Here is a 7867-nt window from a genome sequence, read left to right on the forward strand (position 1 = left end):
ATATACTACAATTGTCAAAAGAGGGTTTTAATTTGTGTGCTTATATATTTCGCATCAATCTTCTTCATTCTTCACCACCGTGACTCCGGATTTCTTGGGAACCACTTGGACCGGTGAAACCCAACAACTATCCGAGATGGGATAGATGACGCCACAATCAAGCAATTTGATGATTTCCTTCTTCACTACTTCCATCATTGGTGGGTTGAGTCGACGTTGGGCTTCCCTTGATGGTTTGGCGCCTTCTTCCATGAGAATTCGATGCATGCACTTGGTAGGACTTATACCCTTGATATAGGCCAAAGTCCACCCAATGGCTGTTTTGTGCTCTTTGAGAACCCTCATGATAGGAGCATATTTAGGCGACTTACTTAGCTTGTTTTCATGCATTTATGTTATTAATTCATAGTTGTTTTAGTATTTTAAGCCATTTTCGTATGTTTTTAGGTTCTAATGGCAAAGGGAGCAAGAAAGTGCATTTTGAGGCTATTTGGAGCATTTTTGGGCATGGATTGGATAGCTTAACCATGGAGCAAAGAGGATGCACGAAATTGAAGACAAGAAGAGCTAGGAAAGGCTACAAATCTGGTGGAAGAAGTTCTATTCCAATGAAGATAAGGAAGAAGCAAGAAACAAGGAACCTTATCCAACCTTATCCAACCTTATCTTATCCTATCCTAGAAACCTTATCCTATCCTAACTCTAACATTATCCTATTCTATCCTATCCAAATCAGATTGGGACTTAAACCTAGCTAATTAGGGGGAATCAATTACACATCTAAACACCTATTTCAGTTTCTAGAAGACTTATCCATACCAATGCCGCAAGACACCATTCCTTGTAGGTTTAGGTATCACAATCCTTTTCCTACTCTTATATCACATGTCCTAGGCCCTTTAGGATTAGGAATCTGCCTTAAACATAGTTTCTAGAACACCTTATCCTATCCCTACATATGTGCCGCACCTAGCCTTCTAGAACTCCCTAATTCCTAGCCGCACTACCTATTCCAAATCCCACTTGATTTCTACCTTGAGTTAACCCTTTTTCTAGGGGATTATGCAATCCATTTCCTTTACTAAGTGTGCCAAACTAGCCTATATAAACAGCCCTTGCCGCACCATTTAGAAAACCACCCCTTCACACAACATTCATACATTCCCAACCCTTTGCCGCAGCCATCCTTCACCATTCTCCATATTTTCCCACCTTGCCGCACTCCCCATCCCTCCTAAACACTACCCTACCATCACACATCCATTCCTCCATACAAATACCACCCAAAACCTGTCCTTAGACCTTGTGCCGCAAATAAGAGGAGGAGAAGAGGGCTTGGACGTTCATGCAATTCAAGTTCGAGTTGCTGGAATTTTTAGGTGTTTCCTCTCCTTTGATTTCAATGGTTAAATTTACTTTTCTTTGTCTTGTACGTATGAGGAACTAAACACCCCGTTGGCTAGGGGGGGATTCGAAACCATGATCATGCTTGCTATATGATTTAATTACCTCTAATTGCGTTTCATAAGTTGTGAATTCAATTCACTTATCTATTTGAATTAAACTGATTTGTGTGTGTTGGTTGAGAGTGCACGCTTAATTATCATGCGTAAATCTAATGCTAGGATATAAGGAAGTTTCACCTAATCGTTACAAACTTATATTCACAAGTAGTAAAAGTTGATGATCTCAATTGCGTTAAGTAAATTCTTGGCATAAGTTTCATGCAATTCAGAGTAACGAGTGCTTCGTCAATGCTTATGGTTTTCAAAGAACTTAATGATTCTTGCTTGTATCTCTATTATGCAATTCATGTAGGGAACTTGTGGGGAATGCTTTGGGTTGTCGTATGCAATCATCCAATTCAATAACGTTAGGAAAATCTGAGGGTTAATTAGTGCAATTAACGGTTAATCTGGGGCGTTGAGAATTCATGGTTTATTGAAAAGCAATTAGAAATCGTTTTGTGTGCAAGTATGGCATGTGTGGAGATGAACCCCTTAGCTAGCCTTCATTCCATTCATTAAATCCAAATTCGTTTTAAAATCTGTTCGTTTTACAAAGTTTTAAGTTTTGTTTTCAAATTCGTCAAAATCAAAATCCCCCTTTACTTGGAGTGTCAAATTAGTTAGAAATCAATTTAGTTTGTGTTTTTAAAGTATCTTGAGTCAAGTTATAACTATTTTCGTCCAAATTCTTCTCTAGTGCTCAAAACTGCTCAGAAAGTAGTTTTAAGGCAGTTTTGAGTGTTTTCTTGCTATTTTGAGTCTTTTGGTTTGTCTTAGTGTTTTAAACTTTAGTTTTGCGTTCTTTGGGTCTAGTTTGGTGTTTTATATTGTGTTTTTACGTTTTTGAGTCAAATCCAAGTGATTAACAATCCCTCATAATCCCCGGTCCAGAACGATCCCTACTTACATTCTTCACTACAATTGATAAAAAGAGGGTTTAATTTGTGTGCGTATAATTCTCACATCAAATTTTGGCGCCGTTGCCGGGGATTAGCAACTTTGCTAATCCCTTGGATTGTTTTATTTTCGTTTGTTTTGTTTTATTCCAGATTCTTAATCTTGTTTTGTTTCTTGTTTTAGGTACTAGTTTATGACTCGGAGTTCTCATCCGATTCATGAACATATCTTGGACTTTGACGACGATTTCGAGCGAGAGTTGAGACGAAAGAGAAAGAACCCAGAACCTAGCGAATCAAGTGAAAGTTTCGAGTACATTTCTGAATTTGAAGAAGAGGAACCCACGGCAAGAGTGGGTGAAGTAGACATGGCAGCGGACAACCTAACAATCAAGGAGCTTTCCGCTTCGGGATTGGACAATGTCGCACCCCTATGTATTCAATATCCTAGGGCGGCTCCAGATAAGACTGCCGAGTTCGAATTGAAGTCAAGTTTGTTACATCACATTCCGAAGTACCATGGGCTGTCCATGGAGGATCCAAACAAACACTTAAAGGAGTTCGAAGTTGTTTGTTCGAGCATGACCCTGGTGAATGTCGATGGAAGCATCTTGAAGATGAAAGCTTTTCCATTCTCTCTAATGGATAAAGCTAAAGATTGGTTGTATGAATTGGCTCCCGGAACTGTCACATCTTGGGAGAGCATGAAACGGGCTTTCTTGGAGAAGTTTTTCCCAACTTCTCGAGTCATCCTCCTACGAAAAAGGATAAGTGGAATTCAACAAGATGAAGGTGAATCTTTTCCTACTTATTATGAACGTTTTAAATCTCTTGTTGCTTCATGTCCACAGCATCAGATGAAGGAGGAACTTCTCTTACAATACTTCTACGAGGGACTTCTACCAATCGAACGTCAAATGCTAGATGCCTCAGCGGGAGGAGCCTTGGTGGACAAGACCCCCACGGCTGCAAAGACCTTGATTGCTAATCGAGCATTGAACGCTCAACAATACGAAGGCGTTGGACAGAGGAGTACCCCACGGCAACACCAAGTCAATGAGGTAAGTGCCATAACCGAACTTCAAAATCAAATGGCTAACCTCACTACTTTGCTTTCTCAGGTGATGGACGGTCCAAAAGTCCAAATCGTAGCTTCTTGTGGTGTGTGCTCCATGCAAGGACATCCCACGGATAGGTGCCCACAATTGATTGAGAATGGAGGGTGGGAGACACTCAATGCCGTGGGATATGGGAATCAATACCAAAATCGTGGTGACCCCTTCTCCACTACCTACAATCCCGGTTGGCGTGATCATCCAAATTTCAAATGGCGGGATCCTCAACAACCCCAACAACAAGGAGGATTTAGGCAGCAACCACCGGGCTTTTATACAAAGCCATTCGTCCCCAATCAAACTCAATCGCAATCTACCCCAACAAGTTCAGGTATGTCTTTGGATAATGATCAAGTTGTTAAGTTACTTACTACTTTGACGCAGGAAGTACAAACTCAAACTAAGGAGAGACAAATCCAAGACAAAAGGGTGGACAATTTGGAGAAGCAATTGGGGCAAATTGCCGAGTTCATGGGACAATTTCGAGAGCAAGGTAGGTTGCCAAGTTCAACCGTGGTCAATCCGAAAGGTGGATTCGAATCTGCAAAAGCTATGAGTTTGTGAAGTGGAAAGCAAGTTGGATCTGATCCTAGACCACCCACATCACATACCAACGAGGAGGAAGAATTGAGAATTGAAGAGGAGGAACAAAGCTCACTCACGGCCAAGGTGGAAACACCTTTGCCGCAAGCCTCATGTGATCCTAAACCGTCCAATTCACCCAATAAAGGTAAAAACGTGTCAAGTTCAGTTCCTACTAATGCTTTTCCTTTGAATGTTCCTTTTCCTAGTAGGTTTAAGCAAACAAAAAAAGAGGAAGCGGAAAAGGACATTCTCGAGACAAAAAAAGAGGAAGCAGAAAAGGACATTCTCGAGACGTTTCGCAAAGTTCAAGTCAATATCCCTCTTTTGGATGCAATCAAGCAAGTCCCGAGGTACGCCAAGTTCTTGAAGGAACTTTGCACTAATAGGAGGAGGATTTCGACCAAGGAGGTTGTAAAAATGGGTGAAAACGTCTAAGCCATCTTGCAACGCAAACTGCCCCCTAAATGCAAAGATCCGGGTAGTTTCACAATTCCGTGTGTTATTGGTAATTCTAGGTTTGAATCTGCCATGTTAGACTTAGGTGCATCCATAAATGTCATGCCATATTCAATTTATGCATCTATGAACCTAGGAGCGTTGAAAAATGATGGTGTTATTATACAACTGGCCGATAGATCTAATGCCTATCCAAAGGGAGTTTTGGAAGATGTTTTAGTGCAGGTTAATCATTTGATCTTTCCGGCGGATTTCTACGTACTTGAGATGGATGACTCGGACCATGCCCCGTCATTACCCATTCTCCTTGGAAGGCCATTCATGAAAACTGCTCGTACGAAGATTGATGTCTATAATGGCACTTTGACGATGGAATTTGATGGGGAAGTTATTAATTTCAATCTTTCTGATTCTATGAAGTACCCTAGTGAGAATCATTCATGTTTTGCTATTGATATAATTGACTTTTTGGCGCAGAACCATTTGGACAATTTGAAGGACGATGCACTTGAATTGGTCATTGCACAAGGAAGGGACATGCAAAACATGGAAACAACCACCAAGGAACCCCACGGCATGCATGAGGAATCCTTGGCCGTGCCCCCTAATGAGGATATTATTGAGATGGTGGCTGCCCTCGAGTCATTGCCATCACAATCGGGTAAGTTTTTGGACCCTATTTTAAGTTCAGTTTCGGCTAATAAAATGCTTCCCTCAGTTGTGCAGCCACCTACACTTGAACTTAAGCCGTTGCCTAGTCATTTGAAGTATATTTTCTTGGGCGAGGATGAGACATTGCCCGTCATTATCTCATCCTCACTCACGGCACAAGAAGAAAACAAATTGGTGCGAGTGCTTAAAGAGTACAAAACGGCAATTGGATGGACATTGGCCGACATAAAGGGAATTAGCCCTACTACGTGCATGCATCGCATACTTCTAGAGGAGGGGTCCAAAATATCTCGAGAGGCTCAACGCCGTCTCAACCCTCCGATGATGGAAGTTGTGAAGAATGAGATAATCAAGCTTTTGGATTGTGGAGTAATCTATCCAATCTCGGATAGTAGGTGGGTTTCGCCCGTGCAATGCGTTCCAAAGAAATCCGGAGTAACTGTGGTTGCAAATGCCGAGAATGAGCTTGTTCCTACACGCATTCAAACTGGTTGGAGGGTGTGCATCGACTATAGGAAGCTAAATGCCACCACGAGGAAGGATCACTTCCCATTGCCGTTCATTGACCAAATGCTTGAGAGGTTAGCCGGTTATGCTTTCTATTGTTTTCTTGATGGTTATTCCGGTTATAATCAAATTGTCATTGCACCCGAGGACCAAGAAAAAACCACTTTCACATGCCCTTTTGGTACATTTGCATATCGTCGCATGCCTTTTGGTTTATGTAATGCACCTGCCACATTTCAAAGATGCATGATGAGCATATTTTCCGATTATGTTGAGAAAATAATTGAAGTTTTTATGGATGATTTCAGTGTCTTTGGAGATTCCTTTGATGGTTGCTTGCATAATCTAAGTTTGATTCTAAAACGTTGTGTTGAAACTAACCTTGTTCTTAATTGGGAAAAATGTCATTTCATGGTTAAACAAGGCATAGTTTTAGGTCATATCATCTCTGAAAACGGCATTGAAGTTGATAAGTCAAAGATAGATCTTATACGTCACTTACCCTCTCCGACTTCGGTTAGAGAGGTTCGTTCGTTTCTTGGCCATGCAGGTTTCTATCGTAGGTTTATCAAAGATTTCTCAAAAGTTGCACAACCTCTTTGCCGCCTCCTACAAAAAGACGTGGCGTTTGAATTCACTAAGGAGTGCACGGCATCATTCAACCAACTCAAGGAGTTGTTGACCACGACACCCATTATTGTTCCCCCGGATTGGAGCCTCCCGTTCGAGCTTATGTGTGATGCGTCCGATTATGCTTTAGGGGCTGTTTTGGGACAAAGAAAGGACAAGAGGCCGCATGTCATCTACTATGCCTAACAGACGTTGAACGATGCCCAGTTGAACTACTCCACTACGGAAAAAGAACTTCTTGCCGTTGTCTTTCGTTTAGATAAATTTCGATCATATCTAATTGGTACTAAAGTAATTGTTTTCACTGATCATGCAGCTCTAAAGTACTTGCTCACCAAAAAGGAGGCCAAGCCCCTGCTAATTCGGTGGATGTTGTTACTTCAAGAGTTCGACATCGAGATTCGTGACAAGAAGGGAAGTGAAAACGTGGTGGCTGACCACCTAAGCCGAATGGTGCATAATGAGGAGTCCCTACCCATTGCAGAGACATTCCCCGATGAACAATTGCTGTCCATAAAGGTTAGTACACCTTGGTATGCCGATATAGTGAATTTTTTGGTGTCAAAACGTATTCCAAGTGAGTTCAATAGGCACCAACATGACAAACTTAGGCATGACGCACGGTTTTATGTGTGGGATGATCCATACTTATGGAAATTTTGTCCCGATCAGATTATACGTCGTTGTGTGCATGATTCTGAATGTCATTCAATTTTGAGTTTTTGTCATACATATGCATGTGGAGGGCAGTTTGGCACACAATGCACGGCCCTCAAAGTGTTACAATGTGGATTTTATTGGCCTAGTATTTTTAAGGATGCTAGAACGTTTTGCTTAACATGTGATAAATGCCAAAGAATGGGTGGTATTAGTGCAAAGGACCAAATGCCGCAGGTTTCTATCCTAAATGTTGAAATTTTTGATGTTTGGGGTATTGACTTTATGGGTCCCTTTCCATCATCATATGGTTTTATGTATATTTTGCTTGCGGTTGATTATGTGTCGAAGTGGGTGGAAGCAAAAGCCACCTGGACTAATGATTCTAAAGTGGTTGCAGATTTTATTAGAACTAACATTTTTGCAAGGTTTGGCATGCCACGAGTGATCATTAGTGATGGAGGGTCCCATTTTTGCAACCGGACCATTGAGGCATTATTGAGGAAATACAGTGTCAACCATAAGGTTTCTACACCTTACCATCCTCAAACAAATGGCCAAGCCGAGGTTTCCAACCGAGAGATCAAGCAAATCCTAGAAAAGACCGTTGGTCCAACAAGAAAGGATTGGAGTTTACGGTTAGATGATGCACTTTGGGCGTATCGTACGGCATACAAAACCCCCATTGGGATGTCCCCTTTTTGACTTGTCTATGGCAAGGCGTGCCATCTTCCCGTGGAGTTGGAGCATAAAGCTCTTTGGGCCGTCAAGAAGTTCAACATGCACTTAGATGAAGCGGGAAGTCATAGGAAATTCCAATTGAATGAGCTTGATGAAATAC

General features: G+C 41.6%; 1 pseudogene; it reads left to right on the forward strand.

Annotated features, from left to right (window-relative positions):
• The first annotated feature begins 2557 nt into the window (after positions 1–2557).
• LOC148697014 (uncharacterized) lies at positions 2558–6555 on the forward strand (annotated as a pseudogene).
• The last annotated feature ends 1312 nt before the right edge of the window (positions 6556–7867 follow it).

This window comes from Pyrus communis, chromosome 5, assembly GCF_041283825.1.
Source record: "Pyrus communis isolate YQ-2024b chromosome 5, ASM4128382v1, whole genome shotgun sequence".
In the NCBI taxonomy this organism is placed as follows: Eukaryota; Viridiplantae; Streptophyta; class Magnoliopsida; order Rosales; family Rosaceae; genus Pyrus; species Pyrus communis.